Source organism: Phocoena phocoena, chromosome 14 (genome assembly GCF_963924675.1).
Source record: "Phocoena phocoena chromosome 14, mPhoPho1.1, whole genome shotgun sequence".
NCBI lineage: Eukaryota > Metazoa > Chordata > Mammalia > Artiodactyla > Phocoenidae > Phocoena > Phocoena phocoena.
The window spans coordinates 53,302,181-53,324,762 of record NC_089232.1 but is presented as its reverse complement, the minus strand read 5'-3'; positions in this window follow the sequence as shown (position 1 = coordinate 53,324,762).

Genomic DNA, 22,582 nt, shown 5'->3' with positions numbered 1-22,582 from the left:
GCTTTTGTACCTTTTAAACAAAGAAACAATACATTTTTGAAGAATTGACAAGACAGAGGGGTTTGGGTTACAAGTAGAAAATGGTGAAGAAATAACTAGGAAGATAAGGGTTAGTTTAGCAAGGTTTGTTTGTATGGATTTCTTGGCCCCCAGTTCCCTGTCTCTGTTGATAAGAATGTCTTCCTTCCTCCTGGTGCAGAGAGGGTACCTTTCACATGGGAGTTTTATGGCCTGTTTCAGTGAAGAAGCATGAAGTGGGGGGGATCAGAGTGAACTTCCTGCTTCTGCCATTATTTTCTCAAATTCCTTCAGCTTAAGATACACTAAGATGCCATATTTTAGGGGTAGTGTGTCTTGAACCCCATGACCAACATCTCCCCTCTTATGTTGACCATGTGACTTGCAATCTCAGTAGCATCCTGTCTTCCTCACCTCTCGTAGCCAGTGTCGCCAAGTCCGCAAAAGCAGCCTGCATGGTATTCTTATATCTCTCTTTTGCATCCCCAGCAAAGTTGAAGAACCTTTCTTGAACTTTACATCCTAATGTGACCACAACTTCCCTGAAACTCCAAAGCATTGTGTTTCCTACTCTGATGCACATGTCTGTTCTAGTTTGTATTGACTTAGTTCTGTGTGTTTCTCACCCTCCCTCCCCCACTCTATCTGGATCACAAGCTCCTTGAAGTAGAGGACCTTATTACTCACATTTACCTTTACCTTACTTACCTTTACCTCTGCAAATCTTGCACAGGGCCTCATGTGGTAGGTGCTCAAATTACTTGCTTGTTGGATTAACTTGAATCCCAGACTCCAAGTGTAGTGCATTGACTCGAGTTGAACTGGTCCCTGTTACTGCCTGTGGTCTGAGGACCCCTTTAGACCTGGCTCCCAATCTCCGGAGAGGCCTGAGGAACAGGTGCTACTTAGGTTCTGGTGGTTGTAAAAAACAGAGACTTACTTAAGCTACCTCAGGAGAAAAGAAGATTTATCTTAAGGATGCTGACGGCCTGGACCAGAATGTGGTCTAGAGCTGAGGGAGCTGGCACGGGTGTCTCTCCCACGAGCGGCCTGGTTGCTTCACCTCACTGTATTTCTGCATCTCTTGGTGTATCTGCTCCATTCTCCTTCTGATAACTCTTTGAGTCTGGCTTCTGTAACCTGTAACTCCTGTTCCCATGTAACTCTGGCTTATACTAGATTATCATGGCCTCTCTGGTTTCTTCTTACATCACAAACCTTCTGTTTTAGCCTTATCGCTAATTATACCCTTCCCTTGGCATTTCTTGGTTCAAGTGCCATAGAAAGAGAATCCGATGGGCACAGTTTATGTTTTTGGATTGGCTGCCCTTGATCCAGGTGTCTGCCCCCGGTCCAGTCAGCTCTTGCAGTGCTAGAACAGTGGGAAGAGTAGGCCATTAAGGCTCAAATATGGCTACTTAGCGGCTACCCTTAACACAGGTGTCTTCTGTCACAGTAGGGTGGAGGGTGTGTCAGGCTTCTGCAGCTGGTTCTGCCCAGTTTAGGGATGTCATACAGCGCTGTCTCTAGCTGCTGCATTGGGAACCAGGAACCCGAGTGAACGAAGGAAGGGCCAAGAGAAAGGACCGCCTGGTTGACTGGAAACTCAGTTCTCTCATAACATTGCCTCGCCTGTCCCCAGCACCTTCTCACCAGACAATGAGAACGTTTCCCAACATGAGATGTATGAGGGTGAATGGGCTAGAAGGAAATCAGCAAACAAAGCAGTCCTAATACTGACGTGAGGAAATGCTGTGAATTTTACAAGTGAGAACACCGATCTTCACTAGGAAGATCACAACGAGAGAAAAAGAAGATAAACCCAACAGAGAACTTGATACCCAGCCAACTCAGAGGATGAAATAAGCCAGGCCCTTAGAATGCTGAAATGAGAGTCTAATAAAATGGCAGGTGATGTAATCAAGAGTAACTGCAGGTTTAGATACGAGAGTGCATTTAAAAGGATTGAGGATTGATCCTCCAACACTATTACAGGGTTGACCAACAAAGAGGACGCATCCTAGCCCTTCTGTTTGCAACTTCAAGGGCATTTCATAAGTTGCCAGTGGATTGGTCTTTTCTACACTGCAGGAATTTTCTCTTGGTGTGAATATGAAGATATTTTAAAAGAGAAAAGAAAACAGTTACAGAGCAATCTTTGTTCTGTATTTTGAGGACGATTAAATCCCTTTCTCCCTCCCTCCCTCCCTCCCTCCCTCCCTCCCTCCCTCCCTCCCTCCCTTCCTTCCTTCCTTCCTTCCTTCTTTCCTTCCTTATGAACATGTCTTCTGTCCAAGACTTAGTATGCACGGAGTTTTTTACTCAGCTGCATGAGAAATACAAATATATACAGTACCAAAGAAAGTTTATCATTTATCGAATGCTTACCACGTGTCAGGTACTGTTCAATGCTCTTTATACATATCAATTATTAGCCTGAAAAGGTAGGTACTAATATTATTCTCACCTGTAAAAGGAAGAAACGGAGGCACAAGTGGTTCAGTAACTTTCTCAAGATCACAGTCAGAAAGTTGCAAAACTGAACATTTGGCCTCAGTGCTGGTGGGACTATGACCAATGTTAGTGGACCACTCGGGCAATCGCAGGATGTGCAAAGAGGGAAGCTCAGTGAGGGAAGGATGGAGGGAGCAAGAAAAGGAAGGGTCTGCTTGTCAGCTCACAGAGAACCCATTTTCCTCAGGATGATTTTTCTGGAGAGGGGAGTCTGAGGGGGGAGAAGGACCGCAGGGGCAGTCCAGTTTACCATAGGTTCCATCTGAGCCATTAAGAAACATGGAAGCAGGGGCTTCCCTGGTGGTGCAGTGGTTGAGAGTCTGCCTGCCGATGCAGGGGACATGGGTTCGTGCCCCAGTCCAGGAAGATCCCACATGCCGCGGAGCGGCTGGGCCCGTGAGCCATGGCCGCTGAGCCTGCGCGTCCGGAGCCTGTGCTCCGCAACGGGAGAGGCCACAACAGTGAGAGGCCTGCGTACCGCAAAAAAAAAAAAAAAAAAAAAAAAGAAACATGGAAGCAGCTGATAGGGAAATCAGTGGAGCACGAGTCCTGAATTTGAACCCTGCCTTCACTGCTTCCTACCTGTGTGACCTTGGACAAGCCTTTTATCCTTTCTTTCCATAGTCATGATCAAGTGAGGGGGCATTTTTTATACTCTGAAGGGCCATTCAAATATTTGATATGAAATGTCCATGGCCAGGTGGGACGTATTTGAGTAGAGCTAGCTTCTGTGCCAGTGGCCAGCCCTTGCTCTGTATTGTAAGTACAGGACTGGTTCCTCAGTCCTCAGCCAAAATGTATTCACTTGCGTTGACCTGTCCCTTCAGTAAAGGTGAGTCCCAGCAAGGATGTGGAGTCTGGAGGAGCTGCCCTGAGAAACACTCAAGAAGAGAAAGGCCAATGGCTTTTCTTAGGAGAATTTGCTCCAGGACTATTACCATCTTTCTCAGACTAGCAACTTCTAGACCTTCATGAGGAATTACTAAGACAAGTTGGCTTGTGGCAAAATAAAAGGGAAGAGAAGCCAGCCACAAACGGCCACATATTGTATGATTCCGCTTACATGAAGTGCACAGAAGAGGCAGATCTATAGAGACAGAAACCAGATTAGCAGCTGCCAGGGAATGAGAGGAGTGTGGAATGGGGGGTGCTTGCTGATGGGCAGGGGTTTCTTCTTGGGGGTGATGAAAGTGTTCTGGAATTAGTGATGATGACACACTCTTGGGAATATACAAAAAGCCTTTGAAGAGTACACTTGAAAAGGGTGGATTTTGTGGTGTGTGAATTAAATCTCAATTTAAAAAGCTACAATTAAGAGAGGAGGCTCCCAGCAAGCTTCCCACTGCCATAGAAGATTTCCTCATCATGGAAGTCTCTCTGAGTGGAGGCGAAGCCATAGGGACCCGGAGCTGCAAAGAATGCCGCCCACTGAGGGTCCTGACTCAGGGGTAGACTCACAGGCAGATCCCCACACCCCCCGGCCCTGAACAGATGGCCTGTGGAGAGAGAGGTAGAGAGACCGCTCCCCAGACCCCCAGGCCCATTCCTCACTGGGCAGCAGAAGACCACAGCAAGTCAGCTGCTGCAGAGGGGACCCAGGTAAAATTTCTGCCTTTGAAAGCATGCCCCGAGCACTTCAAGATGGTCCCTGGGAGAGGAAGCTCTGACCCAGACTTGGCACATATTCTGTGATTTGGTGGTATTGGGTGGGGGGGGGACTGGTCCACGTCAATGTCAGTCTAGAGCTGAAGGGTTGAAAGACTCCCTTGACTCTTTGCACCTTCACTTGTGGCTTACCTCAAGCCATGCACTCTCTCCTTCCTCCTGGAGGAGGTCCTGGGAGGAGAATGCTTTTTTTTTTTTTAAGAAAATATAGTAAGCATTCATCTTGGTCTACAAATTCAGGTTCATACACACACACACACGCACCACTTTCTGTATTTTCTTTAAATCAACATAATTCCAGCTGTAAGCTCCCATCCTGTGGGCTAGTGGGAATTTGGTCATTGCTGGCTCCACCTACCACGTGGGCCCAGGCAGCACCAGGATCCGGTTTACATGGTACCTGGAGGTGCGGAAGAGCCTTCAAGCTTTAGTGAGTCAAACTCCAGGCCTGAGTGCTCCCTTGAAGTCTGGCAGCATGGGCTGGGGGTCTTGCATGGGACAGGGACCCTCTCATCTTTCGTGCTGGGATCTTACCACCTCTCCCAGGAAGCTGCCCTGAGTTGTGTGGAGGGTCCCTGCTCGTGCAGGACCCATCACAGCCTGTTTTATCCATCAGATACAAAAGCCTAAGAGCTTTTCAAGGGCTCAGAAAAAGTCTGATCATCGGAAGAAAATCCATGGGCTCCAAAACACAAAAAAGAGAACAGCATAATAGAAATGAAGAAATGTTTAATTGTGCTTAGAAATCGAATACTGTCATCCTCATCAATTGTGAAACTTAATACTCATGAACACTGCACTCTATGTGAAAACAGTTTGTTACTTAGCTTCTCTCATTTTGTGAGAATTTCTGTGTATAATAACGTTTGCTAAGTCATTCTTGGTCAGGAAAAAATTAGCAGCACCAGGGAACAACTCTAGAACCCACTAACCCTTCATGCTAGGCAAGTTTTCTTTTTCTTTTCTTTTCTTTTACTTTATTTTAGGCTGCGTTGGGTCTTTGTTGCTGCGTGCGGACTTTCTCTAGCTGCGGCGAGCGGGGGCTACTCTTCACTGCGGTGCGCAGGCTTGTCATTGCAGTGGCTTCTCTTGTTGCGGAGCACGGGCTCTAGGAGCGCAGGCTTCGGTAGTTGTGGCTCGTGGGTGCTAGAGCGCAGGCTCAGTAGTTGTGGCGCACGGGCTTAGTTGCTCTGCAGCATGTGGGATCTTCCCGGACCAGGGCTCGAACCTCTGTCCCCTGCGTTTTCAGGCGGATTCTTAACCACTGTGCCACCAGAGAAGCCCTAGGCAAGTTTTCTTAAAGCAGAACTTTGCAAAGTTTCATGTGCCTGGTGAGTCATGGGGATCTAGTTGCAATGCAGTTCTGATTCAGTAGGCCTGGGGTGGGACTGAGATTGCGCTTTTCTAGAAAACCTCCCAGGTGGGGTAAAGCTGATGCTGGTCATCTCCAGACCACATTTTGTGTAGCAAAGCTCTAAAGCATGCTTTCATTTGTTGCTTCTTGTTCAAGAACCTCCAGTACCCTCAGCTGACTTTAGGGTTAAGTCCATAGTCCACTGGTTCCATCAAGTTTTGATACTTTGATATTGACACATCTTTCCCACCGGGGTCCCAATGAATTTCTGTGTCCAGGCAATGCTTCTTCCAGCCCCCAGGCTTATTCCTTTGGTCCAGGCTGTCTGTCTGCCTATAATGCCTTCTCTTCTGATCTCTGCCAAGTGGGACCCTGTCTACTCTTCAGCCTCCCACCCAACTGCTGCCTCCTCTGTGAAACTTGTCCAAACTTGCCTGCCAATATCACCTCCTTCCTTCCCAAAATTCAGTTTTTGTAATCCTCAGTGTGGCTCTGATTATGTACCCTCTCATGTTGTTAGCTAACTCTTTTGAAGATGTCTGTCTTCCTTCTCTGACTAGGCTGTAAGGCGCTGGCCGATGTTGCTAAGGTTTCTCACTCTTTCTGCAGTCTAGACTTGGCTCTGTCATTAATTAGCCACACGATCTTGGAAAAATCACTTTATTTCTCCGGGCCTTGAGTCCCTCATTTGTAAAACGAGGAGTCAAACTAACTCAGAGACTGCTGAAAGCCTGTCTGCTTCTGATATTCCCTGGTTCCATATGGTTCTGACTGCCCCACGTTGCCTAGGACATGGTTGACATCCAAGAACACACCTAGTGGATTTAATTAAATTGAAATTTTAAGCAAGGAAAGTCTATATGTCCCCAGAGAGGTCATGGATAAATGGCCCTGGGGCAATGCAACGAATCATGGCTGTAGGAGAGATTCATTCTTCCTGAGCCTCCCCCATGTCTGGAATTTGCCACCTTTTCTCAGTGCTGGGCTCTTCATTCCTTCTATTCTTTACTGAGACCACAGAGAAAATAAAATGCAATGAGGGAAATGCTTAGGGGTGTGAGAGAGAAACAAGAGAGGAAAGGGGGTGGGAGAGAGGGAGTAGGGGAGGGAAAAGTAGGGGGGTAGGAGAAGAGTGGAACATGAGGTCATAATGTGGAGGGACCAGACTTTTCAGAGATCATCTGTCACAGCAACCTAGCCACCAGTAGATGTAAATAAACGAAGACGGTAATTCCATCTCAGATTTGTGGTGCTGTGAACAGCCCGTGGAAGCTCCGCTCTCACGGTGTGTCATGTCACCCACATGCCTTGATGGAATTAGAGCCCTAATTTATTTATGGTTGGGGATATGCTATTCCTTATGGCATTGCAATTGTCTTTTATTTTATAGGCTGCTTGAAGCCATTTAATATGGTTAGATCCTGCAGAGGATACATGCCAACAAAACTCAACAAGTGAGAGCTGGCTGGCTTGTTGGCTCATGGACAGCCAGCAGCCCAGAGCCATGTGAGGCCTGCCAGAAAATGGGGCTTCAGGTTTTTCATCGTCCTCATGGGGATCTCCCTGAGGAAGCAGGGACGCTATAGCGGGATCATCAGTAGTAGTCAGGGTAGGGATATTCTTCTCAGAGACCTGGCCTCAGCGGTGCTGGAGACAAACCCCCAGCAGGATCAAAGAGGGCCACCGTTCAAGAGGACAGCTCCTCCGTGTTTGGAGTGGAAGCAGGACTTTGTTCAAACCGCTCCGCATCACGTATGGAGGGCCTCGACCATCAAACAGTGTAGAATAGTGTCAGGATTTGGAGTCAGAATCCCTGCGTGCATGTCTTGCCACTGTCTGTGTTGTCTTTGGGCAGGTCACTTACCTGAACCTCAGTCCTTACAGGTAAAATGGAAATAATATTTTCATACCGCAGAAGGTTGTTGAGACGTAGGTAAAGTGCTTGCTAATCTCTGAGTGTTGCATAGACGGTGGCTCCAGCCGGGGGAGGCAACATGTGGCTGACTTCACCTGTGGCACAATTCCTCCTCCAGAAGCTCTTGAATACCTAAGGGAACCAAGTCTCAGGACGATAAGGCCGCCTACTGGCATCCTGCATCCCCTGTGCTTTGACCAACCATCCTCATGGGTCCTGAGTCCTCTGTTGCTGAAGTAACCAGACACTAGATGTCTCCAGGCTACACCACTGGCAGGCTTTAGATTCTTTTTTATTTATATTTTTGGTTGTGTTGGGTCTTCATTGCTGCGCGTGGGCTTTCTCTAGTTGCGGTGAGAGGGGGCTACTCTTTGTTATGGTGCGCAGGCTTCCCATTGCAGTGGCTTCTCTTGTTGCGGAGCACGGGCTCTAGGTGCACTGGCTTCCCTGGTGGTGCAGTGGTTAGGAATCCGCCTGCTAATGCAGGGGACACGGGTTCAAACCGTGGTCTGGGAAGATCCTATCGTGTCATGGAGCAACAAAGCCCATGAGCCACAACTACTGAGCTCACGTGCCACAAAGACCGAAGCAGGCTTTAGATTCTAATGGGCCAGGGGGTTCTTCTCTCTTCTAACCTTCCCTCTCATCCCTCTTCTGCAGGAATAATACATGCTTTGTTCATTTGATGGTTTTGTACATTAACTTTTCTGTCTTGAGACCATGGTAAGCATTCATTATGTCCTGCAGCAACATATTTTTTCCGTCTAGATTTCAAGTTTCTAGAACGTTCTGGAGTTTCACTTGAGGAAGACAGATCTAGGCACAGACAGGAGCTACAGTTGAGAACTATGTAACTTACTATATCCTAATTCCTCTGGAACACAGCTGTATGTATTTTAAAAAATTGTTAAGTGCTGAAAGAAAGAGGGGACTTCCCTGGTGGTCCAGTGGTTAAGACTCTGCATTTCCGGGCTTCCCTGGTGGCACAGTGGTTGGGAGTCCACCTGCCGATGCAGGGGACACGGGTTCGTGCCCCAGTCTGGGAAGATCCCACATGCCGCGGAGCGGCTGGGCCCGTTAGCCATGGCCGCTGAGCCTGTGCATCCGGAGCCTGTGCTCCACAATGGGAGAGGCCACAGCAGTGAGAGGCCCGCATAACGCAAAAAAAAAAAACAACAACAACAAAAAAAAACAACACTAATAACCACTACCGTTTAGCAGAGGGTCTGTTCTATGACTGGCATTGAGTCTACACTCGATCTTCCTAATCCTAACAATACTTCAAGATACTTATTATTTTTACCATCTTACAGATGAGGAAACTGAGGCTCAAGAGGAGCTAAGTCACTTGCCCAGGGACACACAGCATACAAGTGGCAGAGCTGAGATTCACCTTTGTAGCCCATGGTGGGTAGGATGTTCATAGATGGAAATAAAAGGAAGGAGACAGAGGCAGCACCTAGTAGCACCCCCCAAAAATGTAATATTTAGGTATAAATCTAACAAAGTACATATATACAAGATCAATATGAGGAAAACTACAAAGCTCTGATGAGAGATATCAAAGATGTCAAACCATGGTGAAAGCTATCTCCATCAAAAATGGAGCGATATTCCATATTCAAGGATAGGAAGACACAATATTGTCAAGAGGTTAGCTCTTCTCACCTTTATCTATAGATTCAAGGCAACCCCAATCAAAATCCCTGCAAGTTATTTTGTGGATATCAACAAACTAATTCTTAAATTTATATGGAGAGGCATTTATATGGCCCAGAGCACAATATTGAAAGAGAACAATGTTGGAGGCCTGATGATAAGACTTACTGTAAAGCTACAGTGATCAGGACAAGTGGTCTTGGTAAAAGAATAGACAAATAGATCAATGGGACAGAAGAGAGCCCAGAAATGGACCCACACAGATATAGTCAACTGATCTCTGACAAAGGAGCAAAGGCAATTCAGTGGAGCAAAGATAGAAAAACAAATGGCGCCGGAACTACTGGACGTGCAAAGAAAAAAAGAATCTAGACACAGACCTTACACCCTTCATAGGTAGAAACAGAGGGGAGGGGACAGAAGAGGCCTGAGGAAAAGAAAATTGGATAATTATTTAAAACATATTGCAGTTGATAGGTAGATGGCCCATGTGTAATGAGATCAGTGTAAGATGAGCACACGAGGAAAACTGGCCCTTTGGAAAGCAGACCCAGGCATCCCAGAGCAGAGAGAGCCACCCAAGGTCACTGAGCGCTCACCAGGACAAGAGGAAGGAGCAATGGATCCACTAGAAAACTTCTGCAGACTGGGGAGCCCTGTGCCTCAATTCCTGCAAACTTGCTACAGGAGGGGGCAGGCCTCAGTCCTGGGCAGCTCGTGTGCCGTCTTCTCTGAAGAGCTCAGAGGGTGGGTCATGACTGGACGGGTAGGTTCCAGGATGAGTAGAAGGGTCCCTCCACTTCATGGTTCATTGTAGAGAATAGAGTGCAGAGGGGTTGGTGGTGGTTCAGCCTTCGTAATGTTATTCTCTGATCTTTCCAGATCAGGGGGAGAAGGGTGTGTCATTCAATGGTCCTTGTAAAGTCTGGCTACCAAGAGGAGCAAGGGTACGTTGGGGTGGCCAGGCCAGGCTGAGCCAAGTCAATGGGAGGTTTGGGTTGTATTCGGCCAAATAATTTCCTGAGGCAGCTCTAAACGTCGGCTTAGGGTGAGGCACAAACGGCCGTGTGAGATTCTGAGAGGGAAACAACGGGGCAGGACAATCCCGGGATGCCTTCTTCCAACAGTCTGAGCAGGTAGTGGGTACCATGAGGAGGAAGTAGAGGACCTGGGGGCCAGTTCCAAACTCGATGGTAACAATTTCAGCGCCTTCCAGATGAGGGGGCAGAGTGAGGGGAAGGCTTATGAACGGCTTGCCAATTTCAGAGAGGTTGTTGGACATGATGGCCGGTGCCCTTTTCCGGGGAGGATAAGGATAAGAGACTTGAGGACATTCAGTGAACGAGGTTCTCACAGTCAGTGTGTCCCCACAATCACTTCCCATCCCTGGGCCTCCGTTTCCTCATTTTTAAGTGAGACACTTGGAGTAGATGGCTCCCCGGTGTGCCTTCCAACTATACATTCTGTCCTATGAGAAGACACAGGAAGCCCTTGTCTTCAGGGAACTTCGAGTCTAAATCAGGAGGCTCACGCCGGGCACAATGTGGAGATGCGTTATGTAGATGGTGAATGTGGAGATGAGGGGGTGAGTCGGGGAGGCCAGAGATGCTTCAGGAAGCTCAGAGCTGGGGGCCTGGGGCCAGGACTGAGCTGAACTGAGGCCCTCTGATAGGGATGCAGGTCGGATACTGGCTGTGGCTGTGAAGCTCTTTCTCAGACCCCCGGCTGCCGGGCCTCCCTGCAACCTCACGGTGGGGCAAGGGGCCGTCTCACAGACCCTGCTCCTTGTAAGCTCGGTGGCTCTCCTGCCTCTTTGGGCCACAGAGACGCTAACCTGCAGGCCCTGAGAGGCAGCTCAGCCCGCATCTTGAACTCATTTTCCAGCACGAGGGGGTCTGGTTTTATGTCGCAGTCCAAGGCACGTGTTTACTCAGCTTCTCTGCTCCCCAGCCCAAGGAAAGATAACTGAACTTGATGGATAACCACTAATTGGATCATTACCTTCATTTTGAAATGATTGCCCTAGCCACCGGGGGCATTAGTTCCAAGCTGGGGCCCCCCAATCCGGCCCCAGGCAAGCTGTGGAGCAGAGGACGGCTCCATCTCAGACCCCAGCAGGACCGTGACCCCGCAAGGGCTCACAGCTGTGCTCCTGCCGCACTATCCCCTCCAGCCAGCCCCCTCCCTGCTCCACCCGGACTCTGTGTGCCCAGCCAGTCGGGCTGCACCTTGCTCCCTTGGACACTCCCTTCCCCCTCCCCCGTGCCCCCTTGTCCTTGTTCCCAGTGCTCCAGGGAACACAGCTCCCACTGAACCATCCTCTCTGCTTTTCTGACCATCCCTCCCTCAGGGCATCACCTCCCTAGTTCTTCCTGCGTATGCTTTACCTCCCCAGACAGAGAACAGGGTCCTTGAAGGCAGGCCAAGCCCTCTTCTCTTGGGCTCCCCTGCACTGCTGGCACTGGTCTGGGCACCCAGCAGTGGCTTCTTAGTTGATTGGTGTTATGGGGCAGGAAGGGATGGGCCGGAAGGGAGGGCGATTGATTCCAGCTGAGGAAGGAGGGAGGCAGGCACAGGCCGAGGGGAATGGATGCCAGGCGGGTGGGGGCAGGAGGGTCAGTAGCTCTGAAGGGGTCTGCCCCCCCTCCCTGGTGGCTCTGACCTAGGAGCTTGGGTTAAAAAAAATAGTTTACAGAAGTAATCCCTCTGAGAGTGATTAAATAAATTACCATAACTCCTGAGATGAAATATGACAGCCATTAAAACCGCTTTGAAGACTATTTAATGATATATAGGGATAAAACCAAGTTACAGAATATAATGTAGAATAGATGCCATTAAAAAATGTTGTTGAAACATACATATAGGATGATGGTAGCTGACAGGTACTGGGCCCTTACAGCACTGCCTGCATCGTGCTCTGGGCTTCCTATGTGTTATCTCCTGCAGGCTTCATACCAATCCCAGGAGCTAGGTTCTGTTCTTATTCCCATTTTACGTATGTGGAAACCGAGGCACAGAGATGAAGTAACTTTTCCAACTTTCTCTCTTGAAGCCTTTGGAGCTCTGAATTTCTTATGCTGCCTTGAGGGCCCTTCCACAGGGGAATTAGGTCAAAACTGACCAGTCATGTTCTAGGGAGTGTGGTTGGGGGTTTGTTTTGTGGCAGGTGGACCAGTTGTGCTCCTTGTGTTCCCAGAAGAGAAGGGGGGTGGGGGTACCTGGAGGAAGCACGACTTCAGCTGCTGGGCAGGGAGGAACCCTGTGTCCCTGGAAGTGATCGAGAATTAGCTGAGGGGGCTTCCCTGGTGGCACAGTGGTTAAGAATCCGCCTGCCAATGCAGGGGACATGGGTTCAAACCCTGGTCCGGGAAGATCTCACATGCCACGGAGCAACAAGCCCGTGCGCCACAGCTACCAAGCCTGTGCTCTAGAGCCCGCAAGCCACAACTACTGAGCCTGCGTGCCACAACTACTGAAGACTGCGCGCCTAGAGCCTGTGCTCCACAAGAGAAGCCACCACAGTGAGAAGCCCACGCACCGCAATAAAGAGTAGCCCCTACTCGCCGCAACTAGAGAGAGCCCACGCACAGCAACAAAGACCCAACTCAGCCATAAATAAATAAATTAAATAAATAAATTAAAAAAAAAAGAATTAGCTGAGAACCAGCTTCCTTGGACACTGGAGAGGGGCTTTCACACTAGGATGACCTCTGAGGACTTCTAACCCTCACAGCCTATGAAGAATGCCAGCCTGGGAATGAGATCTAGGCTTTCCCTGCCCAGGTGCCTGCACATAGGATCCAGGGGCTTATGAGTTGCTGTTTCACCCCTCATATGATCTAAATGTTTGTATCCTTCCAAATTTGTATGTTAAAACCCTACCCCCTGCATCTGATAGTATTAGGGGATGGGCCCTCTGACAGGTGATTAGGATTAGATGAGGTCATGAGGGTGGGGACCTCATGAATGGGATTAGTGCCCTTATAAGGGTCACAAGAGAGCTTGGTCCTTCTCTCACCCTCTCTGCCTTATGAAGATAGAAGAAAACAGCTGTCTGCATCTCAGAGGAAGGCTCTCACAGAGAATCCCACCACAATGTCACCCTCATCTTGAACTTCCAGCCTCCAGAGCTAGGAGAAATACATTTCTGTTGTTTAAGCCCCTGAGTCTCTGGTACTTTGTTATAGCAGCCCATGCTAACCAAGAGCCCCCTCTGGGAGATGGGTGCCCTATCCTGGCACTCTCCAGATTTCCTTAAGAGAGTATAAACCATGGTCATTCCTCCTAGCCCTCTCTGTCTCTCAAACACCCATGTGCTCCATGTGCTAGAGGCCCTGGAGCCCAAGAACAAGTTTCTCAACCTTTTCTACATAGGGGCACCTGGGCAAGTTTGGGCAGTGAAAGTGAATATTCTGGAGAAAGGTCATGCTACCCCAATAACAGTGTTGTCCTGCAGAGAAAGGCTTGGAGTAGGGAGACTGAGTGTCTTTTGTCGCCTCCTGAGATGTTGTGTAACTCTGGCCTAGCCGGGCCTGGGAGGTCTGAGACGTATGTGTGTGGTGAGGTGGGGGGACGTGTCTCCTGACTGAGATCTTCAACGTCCACTTACAGTTTTCTAGGCAATGTCCTGACCCTTGAAAAAGGACACTGGGATGAGAAATTCAAGCTGACATCCTCCCGTTATCTCACAGTGTGCCCATTGGTGTTGATTGTGGTGTTTGGTAGTAAATCAATCAAGTTCTCTTTATTGCCTGGTAAGTGTGTATCCAGCCTTGCATGTGTGTGTGTGTGTGTGTGTGTGTGTGTGCGCACACATACATGTCTGTGTGTGTGTTTGGGGAGGTGAGGCATGAAGAGAAGGCGTGGCCCTGCTCTGGGGGTTAGACAGACCCAGGAGGAAACCATTCATAGTAAACCCACAAAGCCGGACGCTGCCCTGTGGAGTTGGAAAGACTAGAGTGGCTTGTCGGCCTGGAGGAGCTGAGCACGAAGCAGCGCGTGCCTGCGGTCTGAAAAAGGCCCGAGTAGTCCTATGCCTTTTATACTTAGTAAAATACCTTTTACTCTGTGTTTCAAAAGAGGTCACTGAGCGCCCTCAGATGTGGAAGGAGTTGATATGAAAGCTCTGGGCAAATCAGCCACCTCCACCAGCCAAGCCCCTCCCTCTCCACTTTCTCCTCCTTCTACTTTTTCTCCCCACTCCCCTCGATTTAAACCTGTGGGGAAAATACCCCTCTTATTCTGCCCTGTCCACAGCATCGCTTTTCTTTCGGGGGGGGGGCGGAAGTGGGGTGGCATTTACTGGTATTGAGCACCCAAGATGAGAGGCCTTGGTACTGGGCACTGCTTCTTGGGGACAGAGCGTGAGCCAGACCCAGTGTCTATCCTCCTGGAACTCAGGAGGGACACTGCAGAGCCACAAGGAGTCAGGGTGTCAAGGATGGCATGAGGCTCCATCCCCCGGGGCAGCCGTGGGTGCTGCGAGCAAAGGTGGGGAGTGTGCGTGACAGGGGAGGGGACGAGGGGTCATTTGGGGGAAAGTGGTCAGTGTGGGTCCAGCCTGACTTTTGAGGGTGAGCAAGCCCCAGCCATGCTTAGGTTGAACAAGGCGGCAATAAAGGCTGCTGTCCAAGCCCTGCAGAAGGCGTGGCCTTTCTCACTGACCCTGGCACACCTGGCCAGGCAGGGATGCAGCCTGACATCTGACTTAGTCTCCGCTCTTCCTTGCGCCACCTTCCCAGAAATCTGACCTCCTCCCCTGGACCTGTCTAGTTATTTCCTACTGGGCTCCATGGGAAGCATCCCATGGATGTGTACTCAGGATGTCTGCCCAGGCTGCGCTGAGGGCAGAGCCAGGCTCTGGGGCCTGGCCTGGCAGTGGTCCTCTCTCTTTCCCAGGTGTGAGGAGGACCCTCTGGAATGCCCCCACCTGCCTGGGAGTGATTCTGATGGCTCCTCTGACCTGGTAGATGCGCCCTGGTTCTAGGCAGCACCAGCTTCCTCATCTCCCCCGACAGGGCCTGTCTTCCTTGGACCCCAGGTTTTCTCCCCTGTGCTGACACGGTGCTCCTTTCCTCAGGACCCTCGGGCCCAGGAGGAGTTGTTAACTTCTCGGTGGTGCCCGTGGACCTGGCCAGTGTCTCCTCTGAATCCACTGACCAGTTTTATCTGCAGGAAACCAGTCAGTTCCACATTCTGCACTCTCCCTCAGGCAGCTCAGCCCCACTCTTTTGAATGGTCCCTCTATGTCACTCTGTGGGGCTGGTTCTAATTCTTGGCCATGACTCTAATCTGCTGACCACATGGCAGCTGCCATCTTGTGTCTTCCCCACGACGGGAAGTGTCTTTAGCTCTCCCCGCCCCCTCCGTCTCTTTCTAGTATCCATCTGGAGAAGGGAGAGACAAACAATGAGCTGAGTGTTTTACTTTTTTTTTTTTTTTTTTCTCATTTAAGCCTCTCAACATCTCTCCTACATGGCGTTAGGCTTTTTCCCATAGAGAAGGAATCTGAGGCTCAGAAAGTTATTTCAGTTGCCCAAGGTCTTACCAGTGGTGAGTCTGAGCTGGGTTAGAAACTAGTCTCTCTGGCTCCGGGGCCCCTGCTCGGTTTTTGTTATGGGTTGAATATGTCTCTTAAAAAGAAGTATTGAAGTCCTAACCCCTGGTACCTGTGAGTGTGACCTTATTTGGAAATAGGGTCTTTGCAGATATAATCAAGTTAAGATGAGCTCATAGCGGATTAGGGTGAGTCCTAATACGATTGCTGGTGTGCTTATAAGAAAAGAAAATTTAGACAGAGCCACAGGGAGAACGCCATGTGAAGACGGAGGTGGAGATCGGTATGATACCTCTACAAGCCAAGGAACCCCAAGGCTATTGGGGGAGAGGCATGGAACAGATTCTCCTTCAGAACATCCGCATGGAACCAACCCTGTGGATACCTTGATTTTGGACTTCTAGCCTCCTGAACTGTGAGAGAATAAATTTCTGTTATTTTAAGCCACCCAGTCTGTGGTCATTTGCTGTGGCAGCCCTAGGAAAATAATACAGTTTCTTATACTTCACTCCAAGGATGCCAAGAATGCCTCTTTTTCCTGGCCTAACACCAGTGGACTCCTTCAGAACGCACTCTCAGAATCCTTCTCTCTGGGGTTGACTCAGATCTGATTAAGAGCCTCTTGCATGAGTCCACCTGGGAGCTGCCCCAGGAAGTGACAGAGGACAACGAGTAAGTAAGTAGCTTACTCTTGCAGCCATCAGGGAAGGCTTTGCGGTGGCAGAAGCGTGGTGGAGAACAGAAACTGGAGATGAGGATGAAGAGCTAATTTGAGTGGGAAAGGAGAGCAGTGAATGTAAACGCACCTGGCATGATAAGGCACGGTGTTTATTACATAGTAGGTGGTCAATTAATGTCAGTAAAAGAACCTTAAAAAATGTGAGATGTCTTGAAAGCAGCTGGAGCCAGGTATGAACCACTGTTAAGTTTGCTGGATACAGGTTTTAGGCAAGAGTATTTTTTTTTTTTTTTTTCTTCTGTATGCGAGCCTCTCACTGTTGTGGCCTCTCCCATTGCAGAGCACAGGCTCCGGACGCACAGGCTCAGCGGCCATGGCTTACAGGCCCAGCCGCTTCGTGGCATGTGGGATCCTCCCGGACCGGGGCACAAACCCGTGTCCCCTGCATTGGCAGGCAGACTCTCAACCACTGTGCCACCAGGGAAGCCCTATTATTTATATTATTAATGGCAGGTCAGGCTCTTTGCTGTCCTGCAAGTGCCCCATACACATTGAGTCTCTATGTCTCTGCTTATGATCTCTTTACCCACTTGGAAGTCCATCTTTGTTAGTTAGGATTAGATATGGATGCAAGTAACAGAAACCCAAGACAACAGTGGTATGTTTCCCTCCTGTAATAGTCTGGAAGCACTTCAGGGCTGGTATGGGTGACTTAGACCTTTCCATCTCTGCTGTGCCTGGGTTGCCATTTCCAAGGCCACCTTATGGCCCAGGGTAGCTGCTGGAGCTCCAGCCATTACATCCACATTTCAGCAAGGAGGAAGAAAGGACAGAGGGCAGACTTCTGTCTCTAAGGACACTCTGTGGGAGTTGCGTATGCCACCTTTTTATATATTCTCTTGGCCAGAAATTAATCACATGGACACATCTACCTTCTGGAGAAACTAGCAAATGTGGTTTTTATTCTGGGTGGTCATGTGCCAAGCTAAAAATCAGGGTTCTATTATCACCGAAGAAGGAGAGAAGAATATTTAGGGGAGAACTATGGATAGTATCTCTGCCGTTCCCTTTGTCTCATCTCTGTAGATCCATATTTCATTTTTCAAGATCGAGTCAAGTTCATCTTCCAAATAAGGAGTTTTTGTTAGGGAGATGCATAGCTAGTCCCTATGGCACTTTATGCCAGGCAGTGAGCTAACTGCTTTACATGGATTATCTCACTTAACCTGCACCACAGCCCTGTGGGCTAGGCACTATCGTTGCCTCAGGTTTATAGATGAGGAAATGCAGCTGAGAGCTGTGAAATGTCACAGTCTAGGTTTCCTGGGAACCAAACTCTGGCATGGAGTTTAGCAATTGGTGGGCAGGACGTGTATCAGAGAGCGCTTTGGGGGTTGCACGCCTGTGGCAGGGAGGGGATGGAAGCAGGATGGGGCAGAGGGAGAAGCGGAGCTGCGATGTTCCAAAAAAGGTCTCAGCGGAGTTCCCAGGGAATGTGACTCTGGGATAGCCCTGCAGAGTCGTTCCACGCTGGCACTAGGAGGACAGGCCTTTAGGCCCCTATGCTGATCACTCATTTGGATACAGGCTGCCCCAGGAAGGGGCCTGACCTTGGGCTAATCACTTTTCCGCTGAGACAATCCCCAAGGAGGCTGACAGCTGAGGGCTTTCTGCCGGCAGCACATCCCATGGCTGCAAGTATAAGTCCTTCCTTCCTGAAGCCGAATCCTGGAGGGATCAGAGTTCCCCACATAAAGTCACGTGACTAAGCTTGCAGCAAGTAGCCAGTGACAGAGAGACAGGACTAGTACCAGGACATCTGACTCCAGAAATTAGGCTTTTCCTTCTCAACGAGGCTCGGCTTGCTCAGAGTCACAGCTAGCAAGTAACGCCCACAGTCCAAGCACCCTCGTCGATATTCTAAATCAATTTGCTATACTGCCTCTCTAGGGTCTCCAATGGTGGTTCCTCCTGGGAACTTTACCTCTGTGTTTCCTATGTACCGGGTTCTTTTTTTCTCTCTGAACAACCTCTGGCACTTAATACTACTTTGGCTGAACTATTTAGAGTCACTCAGTCAAACCATTTTTTTTTGTTGATAAAGGGCTCCTAGGGGCTCAGCCCTCTGCCAGGTGGAGTTGGATTCTGAGGACAGATCCTGTCCCAGCAGAGCTGCAGGCTGCTTGGAGCGCTGAGGCTGACGCCTGCAGAGATGTCGGCGATTGAGACAGGACTGAGTGGCCCTGTGAGTCCTGTCTGCCAGTGCTCTGGGGTTCAGAGGAAGGAAAGAGTGACTGGGGCTGGATTGAAATGCTCCCGGACTCCACCCACCCATCACAGGCTCCCGGAGGCTGGGGCCAGATGTTCCCCTCTTTTGGAATCCATCAAGTGCTAGTAAATGGGAAGGGATTATAGAATCAGAGAACTAGAGGAGGATAGTCATGTTTGTTATCTCAGAGACGGAAAACAGAGGCCCAGGAGGCAAAATGACCTGCCCAAGGTGACACAGCCAGGTGGTGGCACGGCTGGACTGAGAACCTGGGTCTTCTGACTCCCGGCCTTGTCCACCACCCGGAGATGCCCCTGCTAAGTGAGGGCAGAAGGACCAGATGCAGACTTCAGGCTGGTCCCTGCCTTCTAACATTCTCAGCAACACATTCAGGACCATCACTGTCACCAAGAGAGAAACATAACATCGGACTGGGAATAGCAGGCCCGTGGAAACGCCCCGCAGAACCCTATACCCTATATACCCTGATTTCCACCAGCCCAGCTGCCTCCTTGCTTGTTCAAGGCAGTTGCCCCAAGAAAGGGGGCTGCGGAGAAGAGAGTACAAAAGTCCTTTCTATTTGGGGCTTAGCACCTGGGACTGCAGACAGCGCCAAGTCGAAGGAGAAGATTTAGGAGTGATTCTGTAGGAAGCCAGAGTGTAAGAAGCTTTAGCTCAACAGTTCAATATGCGAAAAGCTTTTGCCCACCGCCTGAGAGAGGCTCCCTAATACGCTGTAACCTGCATCTTCCCCCGAAACATCTTAGCTCCATGAAGCAATAAAACAGTCTGGCCTAAGTTACTGAACTTCTTTGAAGTCCTGAAGTGGCCCATAAATAAGGTGGGTACTTTGGAAGGGAGCGTTTTTTTTAGGAGGGATCCCTAAACGGCTCTTTCAGAGTCACATTGATTTGTAGCCGCCTCTAAGTCAATTTCCTGGGGTTCATAAATCTTGATTCGAGTGAAACGAAAACGTCATCAATATTTATTTGATGCATTTCTTACCACCCCTTAGGAAAGGAAGAAAAAAAAAAAAATGTCAGCATTCTCACCCACCACCCTGGAGCAGGCATGGGACACGGCCGTTCCTGGTTCCTGGCAGACTATTTCGTTGTGAACCATAAACTCCGGGTAACAAATGTACCATTTCATGGTCAGCAAGAGTGGTAACTGTCACTGGAGAAATAAAACTGAGTTATTGTTTCCAGTTTCAAAAGAACAGCAACAAGTATAAAAAAAAAAAAAAAGAAAGAAAACTGTATGTGATCTCTCTTCAGACACCTGCAGCCATCTAATGTTTCACTGAATCCTGCCACATAAATGCATAGCTTCACTCACTAATCCATATGGCTCCAGAGACCACTGTTACATGAGAACTTCAACTGATGGGGCCAGGCAGCCCAGGGCAGCTTAATCTTTTTTAATTCAAATCGACTGAGTCCCATGTGGCCGGGAGATGATACCCTATATGCTGCAATCAGACTGACCTAGACTTCTCGTGCTCTAAATGATTAATGAAACTGCCTCGAGTTTGTTTCTATGGTGATTGGAAACCCGACCCGGACAGAGGAATCTGCCATTCACGGGAACAGAACCGAAAGGGGGGCACTGGGGACCCTGGCCGCTAGTCGCTAGTCGGGAGGTGGGGATGCACAATGCAGTGAGTTCCCCTCCCAAACCTGCCACTGGGCTCAGAAAGTGGGGTGAGGGGATAGGAAAGAAAATGGCTCTTTTAGGGAAGTTTTAACTTGACTCAACTGCAGAATTTTCTCCTCCCCACCCCCAGAAAAATCTAAAAACCCTTTAAGTGTTTCTAAAGCAAATGACCCCAGGAGTTGAGGGAAGACAGTATTGAACTCACTTTTGGTTTCCTAAAGTAAATCCATGAATAAATAAAATAAACTAAAACGCTGAAATCTTTTGATTCCTTCTTTAGAATGAATGGTTTTGTCCATTATGAATGTTACAAAACCTGCCGAGTACGTCACATTACTTGTTTACTCTCTGGTCATGTGTGGTTTTATTTCCTCATTTGAAATAAGTCCCATTTGGGCTTCACACAGCAAAACTTTGTAGTCAGAACTGGCAGAAGTAGGCAGTGTGGGACTTAGGGGACATTAGATGCTGCTGACAGAGAAGCAAAGGGTATGAAGAGTTAGTGCCAATGGTTACCTGCTGCCGTCTGCCTGGAGGGACAGTTGGGTCCTGCTTCAGGATAGAGTCCATCCTAGCTTTCTCGTCAGAGCCCCCAAACCCTGCTCTGGTGTCCCAGCTCCATGGAATCCTGAACCTTTAGAGAGGTCACGCCCAAAATACCAAAGACCATACCTTGTCATTTAAAAATCCAAGGCCATTGACCGAGGAATAATGTCTATAAAAGTTGGGGAGGGCATCATTCCCCTTCTTTCATTCTCCCCCCACTGCCCACCTACCTTTCTTCACAAGATCCCCGGCCACCTCCTTAAACATGGTTCCCTACCTGTAAACCTTTGATGCCCGTGTTCCCTAAAGAAATTCCAGACTTTAGTAGGACCCACAAGGCCCTCCAAGGTCTCTCCCCACCTCCTGTTCCAGCTCGATCTCCCACACATTTCTGCCAACTGTTCCCTGAATGTCCTGCGTGATTCTCCCATTCTCTGCCTTTGCCTTGCTGTCCCCTCTGTCTGCAATGCCCTCCCCAATGTCTGGGTCTGTTCCCCAAGACCCAGCTCAAGTGCCATCTCAGCTAATGGGCATCCCAGCTCCTCTGCAGAGATCCTCCTCTTTCCTTCCTAATATGCCTTTTATCTTAGGGTGTCCCAGGCTCCGCCTTGTCCTCCTCTTTCCTTCCTAATATGCCTTTTATCTTAGGGTGTCCCAGGCTCCGCCTTGCATGATAGGACATCTTGGTCCCGGTCACAGGGCTTGGCACATGGTGTGTGCTCAGTCTGTTTGCTCAGTTGAATTTCTTCTTCCAACCCTGCTCCTTGGTCCCTGGCTCCACGGTTAGCTGGGAAGTTCATCTGACCACCATATTTGTTGTCCCCCTGATGGTCACTACTAGCTGTCCCCAGAGGAGCAAAGCCTTCAGGACTTTGTGGACCAGGAACGCTTCTGGGAAAGCAACCCGGAGCTGTTCTAGTTTGGCTCTAAGCCTCTCTTCTGACCAAGCTGGGGCTCACTGGGCCCGAGCTTTTGCAGCAGTTTCTCCAAATTGAAAGCTTCCCTGTTGAGGGCCTGAGCTGGTTACAGCCAGGCTGGGTGCTGTTTAGAGGGTCTGTCTAGCCCAAGCTCTCACCCCAGCCCCTGACTCGGCCCTGCAGGGGTGCAGCCATCAGGCAGCGTCCTCCCTCTGCCCTTGGCAAGAGGAGGGGAACCTGAGTAAGAACCGGCCTCAGCCAGCCTCTCGCCCATCCAATTAGACATTTCCACAAACTACCTGCCGGTGAGCAATCCCTTGGCCTTATCTGACTCTCCCACGGCGGGGGGTATCATGTGTGCCTGTTGTGTTCTCTGAAGGCACAGGTGGCAGAGCTTGGGTGTGGAGCCCTGTCGAGGAGGGAGCGATATGCAGATGCCTAGGAACAGATCTTTGGGTGAGCAGAGACAGGGTGCTCCCTGTGTCAGTGATGAGCCTGCATGCGTTACGTCCCACATGGTCCCCATTTCACCAACTGACAGACCCCATCCCAAATCTCTCACTTGGACTCCCCCGTGCCCTAGCACAGAGCTCATGGCATACGTCTCTGACATTTGTCCTGGCCTCTGCTTCACTTGTTAAACGGACAAGGTCATAATCCCTAAGTCTGTAACGCTTTGTAAAGGGTAAAGAATATCTCTCCCCTGTTCCTCTTACCTTCCCTTCCCCACCACTCTGTCCAACCAAACTGGTACTTGTCGTGGCTGTACATGTTTTTAAATCACATTTGATTTTCAGGGGTTCAGAAAAGTCCCATTGCTTGCATTCAGAA